This window comes from Kogia breviceps, chromosome 14 (genome assembly GCF_026419965.1).
Source record: "Kogia breviceps isolate mKogBre1 chromosome 14, mKogBre1 haplotype 1, whole genome shotgun sequence".
Lineage (NCBI taxonomy): Eukaryota > Metazoa > Chordata > Mammalia > Artiodactyla > Physeteridae > Kogia > Kogia breviceps.
Genome location: NC_081323.1, coordinates 72,998,710 through 73,019,266, shown reverse-complemented (window position 1 = coordinate 73,019,266; position 20,557 = coordinate 72,998,710).

Sequence of the window (20,557 nt, the reverse complement as noted above, 5' to 3'; positions counted from 1 at the left end):
CAGCCTCCCAAGAATTCAGATCTAAAAGGGAATCTCGGGCTTCCCTGGTGGCGCAGTGATTGAGAATCCGCCTGCCGATGCAGGGGACACGGGTTCGTGCCCCGGTCCGGGAAGATCCCACATGCCGCGGAGCGGCTGGGCCCGTGAGCCATGGCCGCTGAGCCTGCGCGTCCGGAGCCTGTGCTCCGCAACGGGAGAGGCCACAACAGTGAGAGGCCCGCGTACCGGAAAAAAAAAAAAAAAAAAAAAAAAAAAAAAAAAAAAAAAAAAAAAAATAAAAGGGAATCTCAACTCTTTCTGCTTTGGAAGCATCCCCAGCAAAGAGAATGCCCCAACTTCTCTTTCAGTGAGACATGGAACAAAGCATACCTGCCTCAGTTTCTCCGAGGTCTCAAGAAGAGCTGAGATAATTGTGTCTCTGGGGAAGGAGAGGTGCAAGGCATGCTTGGAGGCAGAGGAATAGCCTGGGTGACCTCTCACCTCACCAGGTGCAGGAGCAGACAGAAATCCTGCATGTCATCCTGAGACTGACATCATTTAATTAATCTCATAACCTTCCTTGTTCAGGAGGTGCAATTGCAGCTTTGAGAACCTGATAAAGTAGATGGGGAGTGTCATCAGTGTCTAGACACAGAGGTAGCTGTGATGCATAGGCAACTGTACTCCAGGATCTAGAGCTGCAGGGCAGAGGAGATGGATTAGAGGATGTGTGTGCCATTTGCAATATTGAAATTGGATTCTTCCTGGCTGGGGACCCATCAACCTGTGGAGTCAGATCAATGTTCAGAGCATGATGCAAACTCATGCTGGGTTTCCACACAGGCCTGCCGCCCTCACCCACCCCCCACCCAGCTTTTGACAGTCAGTTGTTCAACCAATAAACAATTACTGGGCACCCTGCTATGTTCCAGGCACTGGGCTGCTGATTTATTTATTGCTGCTAAGTTCAAACTGTGCATGGGACACTGGGCTAGGTCTTCACTCATTCACAGGTGCTTTCTCAACCCGTAGTAACCATTATTATTGCCTAAAGTAATGTTAAAGTTTTGCCAGGTGCTATTCTACATGCTTTCTATATATTTAGGTATTTGAAACTCCCAGCAACCCCAAAAGATAAGTATTATCATTATTCCAGTTTTACCGATGAGGAAACTGAGTCCTGATGGGGTCACAGAGGTAGTGAGGAGAAACTCGATTTAGGCTGTGGAACGTAAGAGTTAACACGTTAACCACCGAATGTGTGCTAGGCCCACATCATGATGTAGGAGGAAGGACATTGAAGTCGTTCAGGGTCTGGATGGTAGCATTCACACTGCCTCAGTTCAAAGCTTGTGTCCACTGCTTACTTCTTTTTTTCATTGGAGTATAGTTGCTTTACCATGTTGTATTAGTTTCTGCTGTACAGCAAAGTGAACCACTGCTTACTTCTTGCAAGTCATTTAAACTCTCTACGCCTGTTTCCTCATCTATAAAATGAGGTAAATAATAGTTCTGATATTCAGAGTTACTATTAGGATTGCATGACAGGGTAAGTGCATAGCACTTTACCAAGTATAAGGTGTGGCTTGTAGTTATAAATCAGAAAATATTAGTAATGATAATTATTAATAATTATAATACATAATACAGTAATATAATTATAAAGTGACACATAGTAATACATATCTGCCCTTGAAAATTCATAGTCTAGTCAAACAGAAAGAGTTTACACCCCTAAATCTTTTACATTCTAGCTAATTCATGTGTAAGAGTTGGGGGGCAGACAAAGATGCACAGATAAATCGTTCTCAATAGGTTCCTTGAGGGCAATGAACTTGTATGTCTTTTTTACAGTATATGCATCCCCAGTTCCTAAGTATATCTTTCACAAAGTAGGTGAAACCTAAATATTACACATTTAATCAATCAGTTGCCTCACCAATCAATGCATGAGAAAACCAGCTCGAATCTCATCTATGTCTAAGTATCATGGATCCATTATCATCATGCCTGGCCTGAGTAAGGATCCTATATATGTAGGCAGCTTTGAGTCTTCTTTGTCACTTATTACTATACAATTGAAGAGCAAAAACTGTGACATGTTTTGTCTTTAGAGGCCAGGTACTGATTCTGAAGATAGAAGTGCATTTAGGAGAAAGTAACTTGGAACAAATCTCTTTAATGTCCCTGAGCCTTAGTTTATTTATTTGTAACACAAGACAGTGATATCTGCCTCATAGTGTGGCTGAAAATGTAAAATGAGATATTAGCACCTAAGACCCCTAGTATTGTGTGGTACATAATAGTTACAGATAGTTAGATTAAAAAAAAAAAATTAAATGCTCTCATTTTTTGACACTTTGAACACAAAAGAATTGGCAAATGGTTGAGGGAACATATACCCGTTTTTGAGAAACATCTAGAGGGGTACTCAGGTTGGGGTACATATCAATGCCCAATCTGGGGCCATCTGATATGCCTGTGACCTACAAACCTATTAAAACTATGATTTTTCAGCAACAAGATCTGATATATTTGACCAAAAAAAAAAAAGTGAATATCACCTAATTTCCCTCTGGAATTTAGATTTTCTCTGAGTTTTTTCACAAAGCTGCATCATGACAGGTAGCAGCCTATTTTGGAAAAAAAAATGCCTCAATTCCTTTTTTATTACAGATGTCTGTTTCAAAGGAGAAGTTTCCCCCCCACCTGCTGCCTCTTTTCCCCAGAATCAATCACAGGTTATTTTGGTAACTCCATGCCTTTATCTCTCAATCACCACCCCAAATGTAGATGCAAATATTGCTTTCTTTGTCAAAAGCACCTCCCACGCTCACGTGGTGACTTAGCAGTTCCTTGCCTCCCCAGAGCTTGTGGTAAGCCTCCCATTTTCTTTCAAAGCTGGTCTTTTCTCTTTTTTTTAAAACATCTTTATTGGAGTATAATTGCTTTACAATGGTGTGTTAGTTTCTGCTGTATAACAAAGTGAATCAGCTATACATATACATATATCCCCATATCCCCTCCCCCTTGCGTCTCCCTCCCTCCCACCCTCCCTATCCCACCCCTCTAGGCGGTCACAAAGCACAGAGCTGATCTCCCTGTGCTATGTGGCTGCTTCCCACTAGCTATCTATTTTACGTTTGGTAGTGTATATATGTCCATGCCACTCTCTCACTTCGTCACAGCTTACCCTTCCCCCTCCCCGTGTCCTCAAGTCCATTCTCATAAAACCTTCTGGGAAAAAGCAACAAGATATAAAAGAAATAGCCATAATGTCATAATAGATTATCTGGGCAGTCTTGAGTACTCCCTGGTGGCTAGACTGAGCAAAAGAACCCACCAAGTTGATGATGATGGCAAGGAAGTTCTTGTGTATGAATAAGCATTGTGAAAACATTTCATCTCCTTGACTAAATTTATTCCTAGGTATTTTATTCTTGATACTATTGTAACTGGGATAGTTTTCTTAATTCCCTTTTTGGATTGTTTGTTGTTAATGTATAGAAACACAACTAATTCTTTTTCGTGTTTATATTGTACCCTGCAACTTTGGTCAATCCATTTATTAGCTCTAGTGAGTTTTTTGTGTGTATGTATTCTTTTGATTTTTCTACATATAGGATCATGTCATCTGTGAATAGAGATAGTTTTACTTCTTTCTTTCAAATCTAGATGATTTTTATTTCTTTTTCTTGCCTAATTTCTCTGGCTAGAACTTCTAGTACAATTGGGAATAAGTGGTAAAAACAGGCATCCTTGTCTTTTACCTTATCTTGGGTGAATCAGTCTTTCACCACTGAGTATGATTTAGTTCACTTTCTAATATCATTGAGTAATATTTCATTGTCTGATTTATTTTTAAGTTAAAATATTTGCTTTGTCTAGAATATATTTATTATAAGGATTGAAGTAGGGATCTAGATTATTTTCATATGGTTTCTAAATTTCTCAGTAAGATTTATTAATTCACTTTTTCCCCACTAAAATGCATTTCCTGTATCATTACCTCTGTAAATTTACCTCTATATTTGTTTCAGTTTTTACATTGTCTATTTCCCTCTATTTATCTGTCTTTATTTGTGTGCTAGAACACTACTTTAATTATTATAGCTTTAGAATATTTCTTTATATATGATAACATTCATCCTCATCAAAGTTCTTATTTTTTCTTATTGCTCTTGAATATTTTTATGTAAACTTTAATATAAATTTCTTTGGTTTAAAAATGAACTTGTTGGTACATTTTAATGAAATTATATTGAATGTATAGATTAGAGATAATTAATAGTTTATATTAGTTTTATAATCCAAGAAACAAATATTCCTTTTCATTTGTTTATGTAATATTTGGGGTCCTCTAATATCTTTTAAAGATTCTTTTCATGTATATCATGAGCATCATTTTTAAAAATGTATTTCTAGGCAAATTGAATCATTTCTTCCAGAAGAGCTTTCATCTTTATTTGATTTTGAGGTTTGGAGTATCCACCAAGCAACCCAGTAAATCCTGTGTTATTATCCTTGTATTATGCACAGAGTAGCAGAGCCAATATTCATACCAAAGACTGTCTGACTCCAACATCTGTGTTCTTAATCACAATGTTATAGCACATGGTTGAGGGGGAAGGACTGAGCTGCACTTAGCAGGTCAGTCTTTCCCAGAGAAGGTTGGAACATACACCCACTGTCTATGTATAGAGTTGGACCTTTGAAGCTTAACTAAATAACAGTTAAAATACAGGCAACCATTCCAACTTCATTTGTTTAAGAACTGTCTTCAAAACCAGTCAAGGTCCTCCCCTTTCTATCCCCCACCCCCAGCATGACTCATATATCTATTTCAGCACTGAAGGTTTAGGAGAAGAAAACACATCCTACTTACACTCATGAAGGAAGTGTTGACAGAAGAGATAATCTTTGAGTTGAGCCTCCAGGATGCCAGAAGGTAGAGAGGTATAGCCTGGGACATAGTGCATTCCAAGATTTTTAGTAAAAGTTAGATTTTGCTCCACAATGATCCTATTTGTGATGATCAGAAGCATGAGTCAGAATGAAGGAGGTGGGAAGCTATGAAGTAAAAATGGTAAAATTCCTTGAATAGTCAGTGTTACTGGAAATATGTGGGAAAAAACACTTAAAAATTCATATCGACAGATTTATGGGGTCTTGGTTCTGAAATCTTCGCAACACCACACAGCAAAGAAATTTTGCCTGTCTGTTGAATCTGATATGTAGAGATACTACTCTTTAATGAAGTGGTACTTTAAAGGAAATATAATTTTAAAACACTGTAGAAGAAATTTCTCCATGTGGTGGGACATTTCAGACCCTGCTTTCATGCTGCTTGAGGATTTAGATTTAGTCTCTAAGCATTTAGGGAGTCTTCAGCCTATGAAACACCTATAGAGAAGGAACTAACGTTAACATTTTGATACATTTCCTCTTCTATCTATTATCAATGTGTTTGTGTGTTTGTATGTTTCTGTACCAGGCTCATTCTGCAGCCGCTTTAATTTTTTATATAACAATATACCTCATATAATCAAACATGTTTTTCAAAATATTATTTTATAAGTTTGCAGCATTCATATTATGAAGGTACCATGATTACTTTTCTTCTTATTTTTCTTACATGGGACAATGTTTTATTATTAAGCATGAGGCTGTGAAAAATATATTTGTTTTGTTCAACTCTGTGGAAAAAATCTAGCCAATATTCACTTATTGCTTCTACCTTGAAATACAGGCTGTGGACAACTGTATGAATCAGAGGTCCTTGGGAGCTCACTAATGCCAGTGGCTTTTCTCTGTTTACTCTGAGATGGACCAATGGACAAATGTTTCTGGCGGTAACTCTGACTTCCAGAAAGATGAACTAGATGAAGAATATAATAATAATAACAACACAATAACAATAATCGTACTAACAACTAACACTTATAAAGCACAAAACACTAGCCAGGCATTATCCTGAACACTTGCCATAATGTCTGATTTAATCATCACAACAACCCTGTGAGATATTGTCATCACTTAATGGGTAGCTAAATGAAAACACAAAGAGTTTAAGTGATTTGCACAAGGTTGAAGAGCAAGTAACATGGCAGAACCAGGGCTCAAGCCCAAGTGCATCCAGAGTTGATGTTCTGAAAGATGCACCCAACTCTCTATTGAGACCGCAGAATCTGATACACACGACTGGTAAAGAAGACAGAAAGGAGGGATGGGGAAGCTACAAGGATGTAAAGGCTTACTTCCGTATATCTTACTTAAGTCTCCAAATAACACTGAATGGTAGAAATATTTATTCCAATTTATAGATGGGTAAATTGAGGCTCAAAATGTTGATTTATATGCCTAAAGAGCCAGAGCTTGCTTTGGATAGAGCCTGCATTGTCTCCAGGTGAACCTCACAGGAGAGTCCCCACAAGAGCTTTTAAAAAAGGCTTTACAGTCCAGATTTGGTTTTCATTTGGGTGCATCTTTAAGGTACCCCAAGCCTTTTGCATGCTCAGCCACAGAGCATCTCCCAGGCTTGCATGGCAAGGAGACATTTGTCATCAAAAATGGCTCTCCAGACACCCATCCTATCTGGTGAGGACCAAACATTCTGAAGAATTGCTTACCACCTGATTTTATTGACTCTAACCCCAAATCATCTTTCTTTAAATAGGCTGTTTTCAAAGGGTGAGTGGAAAGAAGTGACATTCTATCACACAACAGCTAAGACAAATAGTCAAAGAGGTTGGCAGCCTTTCTGAAGTTACAGATGTGGAATTAACCTACACATCCATCCTACAAAGTGAGAAGACACAGGCAAGTGAGATGTAACTGGGGAAATAAAAAAATGATTCTTACCCAAAGTTCAGACAGAAAGCAGAAAATGCCAGAGGAATCTATTACAGTCTTGGGCAGGCATCTTGAAATGTTAGAATAGCCACAGGCTTGGCTTCCTCTAGCACCTTTCATCTCTGTGCTCTTTACACCATATAAATACATTGAGCTCTGTTTACTTAGTGCTGTGAAGTTGTCACCTCTGAGAGAGAATATAACAGTCAATTGGCACCAGTGCCACTACCTCTAGCATCTAAACTTCCCTCTTTTAAAATTTTCTCAGACGGGAGGGCTTCCTCAGGAAGCCACTTGATGACTTCACAGTAAGTCAAACCCTTTGGTGCATTCACCGTGCTCAACCTACCCTCCACCCACTACTCTGACATCATCTCTCACCATCCACCCCTCTAATCTCTATACTTCAGCCACCTTGGTCTCCATTCCAATCCTCCCCATCTCCAAAATCTTTTCTGCCTCAGCATTTTAAATCATTTCTCCCTTCCACTTTTCACAAGAATATCCCTCTCTCATCCTTCAATTCTCAAAATATAACCAATCCCCATAAATATCTTCTCTGTCTCCATTATGTAAGGTAGCATTCTTGTCCCTCTCAACTGTGGTTATTCTCTGTCACCTCGCTTGGTGTCTTTGTAGAACTTATTGAAATGTATCCTCTTTATGCATTTTCTTGTTTATCATCTGTCTCCCTCATTAGCCTGGAGCTCCATAGGAGCAAGGGTCTTGTCTATCTTGTCTTTCTTGCTCCCCTCGTCTCCTTGTATCTTAACACCCAGCAGAGTGTTTGGTTTGTCGGAGAAACTCAATTTAATAACATGTATCTGAATGAATGAATCTATGAATGCATTAAAAATATTAAGGAGCCTTGTCATTTAATTGAGCTTTCCTTTCCTTATGCTGTGGCTTAAGCCATTTTCTCTGTTTCACTTCCCAGTAGAAGTGGAAAATATCCATCGAGAGAATGTGGGCAAGAGGAAAAGCACACTAGAACTGGAAATGAAAGAACAGATTCTAAGTCTTATCTCTGCTACTAAATTACTGAGTATTTTACAGAACTACAAACTCTTAAAACATCAGTTTCCTAAGGGAGTTAATGGGCCTTCTGGACAAAGGTAGCATGCTCAAGTTGAATTACACATCTACATTCCCCCCAATACTCACAAAATTAACAAATATGGTAAAAGCCACAAAAATTGCTAGCAGCAACTTTATCATGAAAGGGATCCAACTTAAAACCTTAAAAAATGAGAATGAGGAAAAGAAACAGAATATTCTGTCAAAGAGCAGCAGCCTAAACCAGCTTGAATTCACTAAAGTAGTACTGGGTGTTGGTGGTGGGGAGACGGGAAGTCAATAAAATGCTTATCAATACTTCCTAGTCTAAGGAGATATGACCTGAGGGGCTGCCCATTAAAAGTTATAGAACAGCTTTCAATCTTGGCTACTTACCAGAGAATTCTTTTTGCTGAGACTGGTGGAACCATTAAGTTCTACCTTATTTTTCAGCCCCCTAGACCTAATTAGACATAATATCCAAAGTGTGAATTAATTTTCTCATGGCATTAAAATATACCTTCAACTAAGGGGAGAAAACTTAGATCTTGAGCATTAATGAGAGAGACACCGATATAGAAATCGAGGGGGTGGGAAAGAGAGAGCGAGCGAAGGAGAGAGAGAGAACCTTGGTGATCTAACAATCTCTATAGCAAAGCCTTCTCCCTGCCCTACCTCACTTTCTTCTTATGTATGTATAAGTAAAAGTGCATGTAAGCAATGCCCAGACTCAAGCTCTCGTTCATCAGAAAGATAAGCAATTTTCAGATAAGGACCCAAAGGGCAAAGCAAATTCACTCATATATATACTTCAGATAATAGGCATGGAAAGAGCGCCCAGAGTTAGTCTGAACAAGAGGCTTATAAAAACATTACAACACTGAAAATCTACTCATGTAATTAAAAGACAAGAAATAAAGAAACATGCAATGTGGTTCACAAAAGACAGGTGGAGAAACCTGTTGGAAAGAAAACATAGCTCACAGAATTGCACGAAGAGTACTTCAAGCGATACAAAAAAACTAATTAAAATAAGATTTCAATAATATGAAAGCTCAATGTTAAGATAATAGACAACAGAATGAGATGAAAGGGCTAGTGCAGACTTCAGGAAACACATTGAGACCCCAAACAACATTATTATAAAATTAATTAATTAAATAGAAATCACAAGAATAAAATAGGCTCAGCTACACGTAAAATAACTGTACAGAGAAACAGCTTTAGATAACCACATGAATAAAGAAGAAACTACACAAGCGATTAAGAAATTAAAACGAAGATAGTAAATGGGTTTTTTTCTTTTTTGCCACCACATGGAGAGAACCTATGTCAGTATAAGACCAACAGAGAAAAAAATGGGGGCCAAGAGATAATAAAGACAAATTCCAGACAGTATCACTTAATCACCTGGTTCAACTGTGCCTGAAACTAGACATTCCTGCTTTGGACTTTTTAGTTACCAGAGCACTAAATCCTCCACTTCTTTGCATAAAAAAGTTTTAGTTATATTTTTTCACTTGCACCTAAAAGCAAACTTCTTAGTAAAATGCTTAGAGCGAAATGATCTGAAGTAACATTGTAAGCTTTCAGTGTCTTATTTCCTCACCTGCAACACGAAGATGATAATTACATCTACCCCATAAGGTTGCTGTAGGTACACATGTGTGATTCTTAGCACAATGTTTGGCCCATAGCGGATGGTGTTCTTCAAAGCTATTCAGTTCTAAGTGAATTCCACGATGCTGTTCTACCTAAAGTGAAGAGATAAATTGTTTTCCTGTTATTTGGTCTTGAAAGATTTTATTGGCTAACTCTTATATGGCAGTTAATGTATAACAGGGATTTTGCTAAGCATTTTTACATACATTAATTTGTTTAAATCTTACAAAACCTATGGAGCAGTTATGTTATTATTCTCACTCACCCTCATTTTTCAGAGGCACAAGGAGGTTAAGTAATCTCAAGATCACATAGCTAGTTAGTGACGGAGGGGGCATGACTCCTGAAGCCATGCTCTTTGCCAGAACCTCACGTTGTCACAAAGACAGCCCTGTAAGAACTTGTTGCAGTCGGATAGAATCATTAAGGATTCCTGAGCCAAGAAATGACATTATAGGAGTAAGGTATGAATTCCAGGCAAAATAATTCCAACATTTCAAAGTGAGATGCTATTGTAGCCATGTCTGTCAAGCATGTCTGTGAATGAGGATATCCTGTCCACCCTCTCAAAGGGAACTAAGACAAGACACCCTGTGGGTTCAAGTCTCAGCACCTTGGAGAGAAATTTAGGTGTCAGCCAAACTCTACCTGATGACTTCCAAGCAGTCCTGCTTCTAGCATCTAAATTAGTCCTTTGGCAAAGATAATTAAAATGTACATAGAGAAAATATGCTTTATTGAGAAAATTTCTGAAGTTCATGAAATGTGACACTTTTCTCTTGTGCTGTATAGCCAATCATCTTAACAACGTAACAAGTTACCATTGTGCATCTCAAATGAAGGAAGAACAATAAAAAGCCAAGGAAGTGCTATTAGTGGTTGGAAGGAAGGCAGCTGGTTCACTGAGCTGCGGGGTGGCGGGGGGGGGGGGGGGGGTAAAGAAGGTGCTGATACAAACCTGACAGCAAAAAGGTGGGGGTGGAAGGCAGACAGTGGATGCCAAGGAGCTGTCTAAGTAAGCAAACAAGAGCAAGAAAACGAGAGGACACATTCAAAGGAATGGGAAAAGGAAGGAGAACATCTTCCATTGACTAAGAGCCTGCTATATCTGGGCAATGTTAGGATTTTAAAATATATTTTTCTACACCTTAAAACAGTCATGATGATGATACAGTTATTTTTTCTTACTTTACAGATGTAAAAATAGTAAGAAAGAAAGGGTGAGATGTGGAGGGAAGGAATGTGTAAAGCAAGGATGTGGGGGAGAGAGAAGTGAAAGAGAAATGAGAAGCAAAAGATCAACATATAAATGGAGAGGTTAAAAAAAGAGAGGGGAGAGAAAGGAGAGAGTGTTCTTAAAGAGGTCCCCCGAAAAATGAAGAAAAGTAAGAAAACCATGTAAATCTAAACCCCAGTAACCCTACAGATAGGACACGTTGGACTCTTTTTTTCCAAGAGCTGTTCCATGGAAAGAGAGAGATTGTTTCAATTCTTGCCTGTGCAGAAGACACATAAGGAAGAAGAGATAACACACTAGTTGAGAAGGGGGCAGAGGTTTGGGAGCTGCTTCCAGGAAAACGTTATCAGAGGATCTGCTACAAGGACGTAGATCAGCGATCCCCAACATTTTGGGCGCCAGGGACCGGTTTGGTGGAAGACAATTTTTCCATGGATGGGTGAGGGGGGATGGTTCATGTGGTGATGAAAGCAATGGGGGATGGTTCAGGCGGAAATGCAAGCGATAATGGGGAACAATGGGAAGCGACACAGGAAGTTTCGCATTCTTGCCCGCCACCCACCTCCTGCTGTGCAGCCCAGTTCCTAACAGGCCACAGACGGGTACCCGTCCACGGCCTGGGGGTTGGAGAACCCCTGGCCTAGATCATGGGTGATTGGGGAACGTGTCTTCTTTCTGCAGTGATCCTTTCTCTTGAAAGAGATTACCAAGCAGTTCTGAGGACCGATTATCCCACCCAACTCTTCAAACAACCGTAGGAGGTAGATACTGTTATTAACACCATCACAAAGCTAGTAAGCAGCTGAGAGAGGATACAAATCTGGTGTATTTAGCTATAAACCTGATGTTGTAAACACGGTGGCTTTTGTTGTTGAATGAATAGAAAGAAAACTACTATAATTTACTCATCCTATGAGCATAGCAGGATAAAATGCTCAGCCATCCTCTTTATTTGCACTTCTCAGGCCACCTTGGATGAATAGTTCAGAGGGCTGATCTGGAGGCATGCCTCGTTGAACTGTTTATGCCAGAGTTTACAAAGACACCACCCACTGGTTTCAATCATCCTGTAAATATGTTTTGTTTGGACTGTATAGAGTTTCTTTTAAAAATTGAATTAGTTGCAAATGTTAAAACATTGGGAGATTTCACATAAAATCCTAGATATGCTTCTCTTTACATGGTGGACCCTGAAGCTACAGAAGACCCTGGTAAACAGAATCCTTCTCTTTCATGAGAGGACCGGCGGAAGTCCAGAAGCTGATGTCTGTTGGCTCTCAGCCAACCAGTGCTTCCTTCTGGAGTAAATGCCCTGACTCGCCAGACCTTGGTCACATGTCCACCATCCCTGTGCCTGGCATTGTGGTCATTCCCATTAAAACCACAGGACGAGTGAATTGGGGAGAGTGGCTTGTCAGAATAAAACCAGGATACTGTCGCAAGAAGGGGAGGATATGGATATTGTAAAAACAGCTTTCTACTACCATTCTTTTTTTTTTTTTTAACATCTTTATTGGAGTATAATTGCTTTACAATGGTGTGTTAGTTTCTGCTGTATAACAAAGTGAATCAGCTATATGTATACATATATCCCCATATCTCCTCCCTCTTGTGTCTCCCTCCCACCCTCCCTACCCCACCCCTCTAGGTGGTCACAAAGCACAGAGCTGATCTCCCTGTGCTATGAGGCTGCTTCCCACTATCCACCCTGCGTTTGGCAGTGTATATATGTCCATGCCGCTCTCTCACTTCGTCCCAGCTTACCCTTCCCCCTCCCCACATACAAAAGTGATTACAGGTATGATCTTGGAGATCTTTAGATGTGGCTGTGAGTGAGTTGCTGGACTTCACTGATGCTAAACACAATACAGGCACCTGAGAACGGCTCTGGCATTTTCAAGGGTCCAGGCCTGAAGGTATTCTGTATCACTAAAAGCACACTGGGTCTATTCAGACACGTCTTCATTAATACTGTTCAATAACAATAAATTAGGAGTTTGGGATTAACAAATACACACTACTACATATAAAACAGCTAAACAACAAGGCCCTACTGTATAGCACAGGGAACTATATTCAATATCTTATAATAACCTATGATGGAAAAGAATCCAAAACAGAACACACACACACACACACACACACATATACAGTAAAACTGAATTACTTTGCTGTACACCTGAAAATAACACAACAGTGTAAATTAACCATACTTAAATTTTAAAATGGTTAATAAAATAAATACTGTTGAATAACAGAGGTTATCTCATTTACTCTCCAGAGGGTGAAACCCGAGAGGTGAAGTGGATGCAAGCTTGGGAAAAATGCTTCCTCTCCAACCCTTGCAGCCTGCCTAATATTTGAAGAAAGGGCACAGAGAAGCGATTCAAGGAGAGAAAGTCAAATGTACCTTATTTTACCAATATCCTACTATTTTACAGGAACAATTTATATTTACTACTTCATTCGATCCTTACACCAACCCTGTAAGTTAGAGGGGTTTTAGCTCTATTAAAGATGGGGAAACTGAGTCTAGAAGTTTCTATGTACTGTGGTCAAGGTCACATATCTAGGTGCTTATTGATTTTGAACCCGAGCAAAGATATTGATCCCCTACTGCCCCTCTTCTGAAATTTTCCCGTTAAAGCATTTATCACACTATTACATTTGCTCGTTTACTCACACCTAACATCACACTAGACTGCAAATTGCTTGTAAGTATACATTGTGTCTATTGTATTTGTCTGGGTCACCACTATACCTAGCAAGGTGTTTGGCTCAATAGATAATTTGAATGAATCTATGAATGCATGATTTAACTTATGCTTATAAAATTCGTGATATTTATTTTATTCTTCAATCATTCTGTGTGCTTGTTTAAAATGCCTCTTGGAGTGATATTGACATATATACACTACCAAACGTAAAATAGATAGCTAGTGGGAAGAAGCCACATAGCACAGGGAGATCAGCTCTGTGCTTTGTGACCACCTAGAGGGGTGGGATAGGGAGGGTGGGAGAGAGACGCAAGAGGGAGGGGATATGGGGATAGATGTATACGTATAGCTGATTCACTTTGTTGTACAGCAGAAACTAACACAACAATGTAAAGCAATTATACTCCAATAAAGATGTTTAAAATTAATTAATTAATTAACTAAATGCCTCTTGGTTACCTCAACCACTGGAACACACCGTTCATGGCCATTACACAGTCATATGCAAACCCACAAAATAATGTTTTATGAAAATTGTTTACTTTACAAAATTAGGCAATACTCAAAAGTCAGTTCTTGACCCTTGTTTTTATCGCTTAACAATACATTGTAAACATACCTCTAGAGTAACGTGTAAGTCTAATTCAGTTTTTTTTTTTTTACAACTGCCTACTAGTTCATGGAATAAATGGACTGAGATTTGTTCAACTCTTCCTTTATTGGTCATCCCTCAGGTTGTTTCTGACTTTTGCTTTTGGCATCTTAATCTCTGCATACATATTTTAATTTTTATTTTTTATTTATTTATTTATTTTTTTTGCGGTACGCGGGCCTCTCACCGTTGTGGCCTCTCCCGCCGCGGAGCACAGGCTCCGGACGCGCAGGCCCAGCGGCCATGGCTCACGGGCCCAGCCACTCCGCAGCACGTGGGATCCTCCCAGACCGGGGCACGAACCCGTGTCCCCTGCATCGGCAGGCGGACTCTCAACCACTGCGCCACCAGGGAAGCCCTGCATACATATTTTAATACACTCATACATTTGTTTTTATGGAACAGATTTCGTGAAGTGGGCTTTCTGGGTTGGAGGCTACATGTGATTTTTTAGAAAGTGTAACAGGCATTGCCAGACAGCTTCCCAAATAGACTGTAGTATTTCTTATTTATAAGAGAAACACATGAAAGAATCCCTTCTCCTCATATCTTTGCCATACTTGTATGTTAACACTTTTAAATACTTATACATGCAAGGATCTTATCACATGTTTATTGGCCACTAATTTCTGTTCTTGTGAATTGCCAAATTGTGGCAGAGTCTTCCAGCTGATCATTGAACCCTACTTCCTCTTTTTCTGGAGCACACAAAGAGACTACACTTCCCAGCTTTCCTTGCAGTTCAGTATGGTCATGTGACTGAGTTCTGGCCAATGGAATGTGATAGGAAGTAATGTCTTTCTTCACTGCCAGGTTTGTTCCTCCAAATCCTCCCATGTGTGATCCTTCATTCTTTTTCCCCCAACTGTCATCCTAATGCAGAGGACTCAGGCCCTAGAGAAGGAAACAGCTACAAGATGGAAGGAGCCAGCCCCTGTAATAACCACATGGATGGCCACTTAATGCACAGAAGGATCCATTCTAATCTTCATGGAACTGATACAGAAACCTGGATTATATTCAACTATGGAGACTTGGGGGTCATCGAGCACCTATCCCTATCTTTAATAATACTCTATTGATATCATTTGGCCTTGATTTTTTTTGTATTTTGAGATGCTTGTTTTTTTTCTAAACATTTCTGAATCACCTGTATATAAACATTAAATTTATTTGCGATGTTTCAAATTTCTATTTTCCCCAATCTATTGCTTGTCCTTTGATTTTATAATATCTTTTTCCTTCATTTATTTTTTTCAGTAGTAGTTTTTGAATGTTCTCTCTTATTTAAGAAGATTTCCTTCAACCTGAGGTCTTAACAAATATTTTCCTTAAGTGTGTATTCATATTTTATTATGAATTATTTTCATTTTACATCTTTTGTCCAGCTGGAATTTATTTCTATACATTGTGTATAGCAGGGATTAAGCTCTGTATCTTCCTACATGGATGACCTGTTATGCCAGAAGCTTTTATTAAATGGACTTTATTTTCACATTTAATTAAAATATCATCTATGTCAGATATTAAATTTATTTATATACCAGGATCTATTCTGTATTCTCTATTATTTTCTACTAGAATATCTATTATTATGCCAATACAGTTTTGATTAGAGAATCTTTAGAGTATGTTTTTATATAGGTGATAGCATAATTCCTTCTCCTCCATTTTTTCTTTTTTAAAAAAAGCACAAAATTTTTTTAGTGAACTCATTTTGTCCCATTCCTCTGAAAAATAATCAAAGCAAAAAAAAAAAAAAGAAAAAAGAAAACATGGGAGTTCTGATAACAAGTTTGGTAAATAGTTTTATTAATTTGGAAAGGGTGGATATTTTATGATACAAAGTCATCCCATTCAGGAGCATGCTATGTCTTGCCATTAATTCAGATCATGTTTTATGTTCTTCAGTAAAATTTTATAGTTTTATTCAGATAAGTGCCATGCTTGCTAAATTTATTCATAGGTATTTTATAGTTTTTATGACTATTGTAAATGGGCCTCCCCTCCTCCCACTTTCATTTCTAACTGTATATTTTTAGTACTGAATGATCTTTGATTTGTTGCTTCTATAATTCACACTACACTAAGCCCTCCCCATAATCATTGCCATAGAGAATGTGGAGGAATGAATGCTTCCAATGTTCCTTTATTCTGGCAAAATCCATAGCATCACAAACTATGCATTCTAGTTGGGATATTCTGGGAACCAGGTTTAAAAACTGCTGGGCAACACATGTCTAAAGAATGGTTGAATGATCAGGGAACGGACAAAGGTTGAGTTAAACCAACATATCTGTTTCAGCTGAGCTTCTCCCTCCTGAAAGTGCAAGGTAAATATCTTGGGTAAGATGTCTCTTGGGTAAGAGTCAACACCTAGGCAGGTATAATTGAGTGTCAGAGCAAGTTCCCAGTGATGAGCTTAGGATGAGCTTGGCCTTCATGATGAGGACATGAAAAACAGGACCAAGAACACCATGCATGAGACAAGTAAGGGGGCTGAGACTAAGGCAAGTAATAAGAAATACTCAAATGCTCAACAGAATAATTGAGCAAAATGAGAATTGGAGACCAATGGAGAGCATAGACAAATAGACAGGTTCAAAGTGCCATTGTGCAAGGCACGGGTCACAAGTTCAATTGTATTTCTATATATTAGCAGTGAACAACTAGAAAAAATTTTTAAATGAAATACATAGGCTTAATTTTGCTAAAAGATGTATAAAACCTGTACACTAAAAATAATTTTTAATTGACAAAATAAATCAAAGAAGACCTAAAAAAATGGAGAGATATACAGTGTTTGTATGTCAGAGAACCCAATATTTTAAAAATGCTTATTTTACTCAAACTCTAATCAAAATCCCAGCAAGCTATTTTCTTGTAGTTATTGATAAGCTGATTCTAAAATTGATATGGAAATTCAAAGAATTTAGAATAACCAAAACAATTTTGAGGAACAGAGTTAGAGAACTTACACTATCTGATTTCAAGACTTATTACAAAGTTAGAGGAATCAAGACAGTGTAGCATTCTTGTAAAAAAAAAAAAAAAAATATATATATATATATATGTCAGTGGAACAGAATAGAGAGTTATAGACCCATACATCCATACATAATGGTCAACTGACTTTTCATCATGATGAGGCAATTCACTGGAAGAAAGAATAATCTTGTCAATAATAATTGATTAGCTATTAAAAATACATAATAAATAAAAAAGAACCTCAATACTTGCCTCATATACAATATTTATGCATAATTTATTATGGATCTAAATGTAAGAGCTAAAATATAATACTTCTAGAAGAAAACACAGGAGAAAATCTCAGTCACCTTAATTTTGGCAAATATTTCTTTAATAAAACACACACACACAAAAAACCCAGAAATGATGAAAGAAGCAATGTCAATAAATTAGATTTTATTAAAATTTTAAAAAATGTTATTCTTTAAAAGACAGGAATCAAAAGGCAAACCACAAACTGAGAGGGAATATTTTCAAAAAATATATTTGACAAAAAACTTGCATCTAGACTATATAAAGAACTCTTATAATTCCATACTAAGAGAACAATCAACCTAGCAAAGTAATGGGCAAACTATTTGGCATACACTTCACCAAAGAAGATATATGAATAGCAAATAAGCACATGAAAATGTGCTCACCATTAGTCGTTATGGAAACTAAAATCAAAACTATAATGATATGCAACCATTGGAATGGCTGAAATTAAAAAGACTGTCCATATCAAGTGTTGGCAAGGAGGTGGAGCCAGAAGAACTTTCATGCTCTGGTGGTGGTAATGTAAAGTGATATGAAGTACAACCACTTTGGAAAATAGCTTGGCAGTTTCTTTGAAAGTTAAGCATTTGATTATCATACAACCAGTCATTCCACCCCTAGGAATTTTCCCAAGATAAATGAAGGCAAATACTACAAAAAGACGTTTGCATGAATATTCATAGCAGCTTTATTCATAATAGATCTAAATGGGAAACAATCCAAATGCCTATCAAGAAGTGAATGGGCAGCCCCGACACTCCCAGCTGGCTTCTGTGGCGGCTGCTTCTCTGCCAGCGCGTGACGGCGGTGACGTGTTCAGTCCCGACGCGCAGCCGGGCGGGGGAGCCGGTGCGGAGAGGACCTGTACGATCTAGATGCTGAAGAAAGCTCCCGCTCAGCGGAAGGCAGTGCTTCCAAAGGGCGGTCCTCAGACCAGGTGCCGACGCTTCACGGCTCCAGGGAACTTGTCAGAAGCGCGAATTCTGGGCTCCATCCCAGACCCGGGGCTGGGGCCAGCGCTCTGTGCTTTTACAGCCCCCCCCCCCGGGGGGGGGCGTGCTAGACGTCCACGTTTGTTTATGCGTGACTTCATCCTGGAAGAACACTAGGTGAATGCGGAAAAATGCACCCAGCTGAGCCGCGCTGCGAAGGAACGCACAAAACACACGCACGCACCTCAGCATCTCTCAGTGTCTTCAGTACCTGTCGTGAGCCACTGCCATCCACATCTGGTGTTTCAACTTTCCAGTGGGTTTCGGGTAACTCCCCACTGCTTCACAATAATTCACAGGCTGCAGCCCTTCCAATGCCCATGTCTAGAACTGAGAACTATAATAACCAAAACAAAAAACTCATTGGATTGGTTCAATAGTAGAATGGAGATGACAGAGAGAAAAAGTCAGTGAACTTGAAGACAGATTAATAGAAATGATCTAATCTGACCAACAGAGGAAAAAAAAGGAAAAAGAAAGAAAGAAAAAGAACAAAAGGCACCTGTGGGACAAGAACAAAAGGTCTATCAGTCTTGCATTGAGAATCCCACAGAAGAGGAAGGGCTGAAAAAATGTTTGAAGCAGTAATGGCTGAAGATACCCCAAGTTTGGTGACACCTACAGATTCAAGAAGCTGAGCAAATAGGGTAAATCCAAAGACATCCATGGCCAGACACATCAAAATCAAATTACTAAAGACAAAAATTTTACAAGCAGCCAAAGAGAGATGACATGTAGGTGAACGACCTTTCTAATGACAGGAAGTGACATTTCTCAAGTGCTGAAAGAATTGTAAACTCTAGAATTCTGTATCCAGCGAAAACATCTTTCAGGAATGAAGATGAAATAAAGTCATTCTCAGTTGAGGAAAACTAAACAGAATTTGCAACCAGCGGAACTAATCTGAAAGAATTGCTGAAATTTTTTCAGGCAAAAGGGAAATTTTACCAGAAGGAAACTTGGAACATCAGGAATGAAAGAAAAGTAACAAAAATAGTAAATCTGTCTGTAAATGTAATAGACTACTCTTCTTGAGTTCTTTAAAATATGTTTGGTGTTTGAATGCAAAAGGATTGTCTGATGGGGTTTCCAATGTAAGTATAGGTAATATATAAGACAGCTATAGCATAAATGGTGGGGGTGAGGAGAACTATACCATGGTAAGGTTTCTACATGCCAATTGAAGTGATAAAATATTGATATAAATAGGCTGTAAAAAGTTGAATATGTGTTATATAATTCCTAGAGTAACCACTAAAAAAAAAAAAATAGAGATTAACAGGAAAATCTCTTATCACTTGACAATTAAATGATACACCTCTAAATAATCCCTGACTGAAAGAGGATGTCTCAAGAAGGGAAAGTAGAAAATATTTTGAGCTGAATAAAAATAGAATGTATAGCATTAAATGCTTATATTGGGGAAAATAATCATCATCTTAGCTTGGATCTATCTAAGCTTCCACCTTAAAAAATTAGAGCATGTACTATATACTAGAAATTTGCTAAGAGAGAGATCACACACTCACACACACAAGTGTGACGTGAGGGATCTGGTCACTAATCTTAACATGGTAGTCATTTCACAATGTATATCAAATCATCATACTGTATGTCTTAAGCTTACACAGTGTTACTTGTCAATTATATCACAATAATTGCTAGGCAAAAAAGCTAGAGTGGACCAAATCAAGTAGTAGCATACTGTTGGTCTCTCTCAAAATTGGGACCCCTGAGGGCAGAGATAATAGTGTCTTACTCTCTTCTCTGGCTCCAGATTTCCTTTATGTGGGTCCAAGCTAGTGCTATTTGCTATATCTGAGATTTTAAATTTTTGTTAATTCATTAATAAAGCAATAAACCCATTACATGTTAACAACAACAACAAAAAAGAAGTGAATGGATAAAAACAATGTGGTATAGCCATACAATGGAATACTATTCAGCAATAAAATGTCATGAAAAGTAGTACATGGATGAAGCACAACAGGGATGAAAATTAATTACCCAGCTTTAAAAAAGCCAGAGCAAAAAACAGAGTACATGCTGTGTGACACTATTTACATAAAATTATAGAAAGTGCACACTAATCTATAGGGACAGAGCAGACTGCTTAGGGATG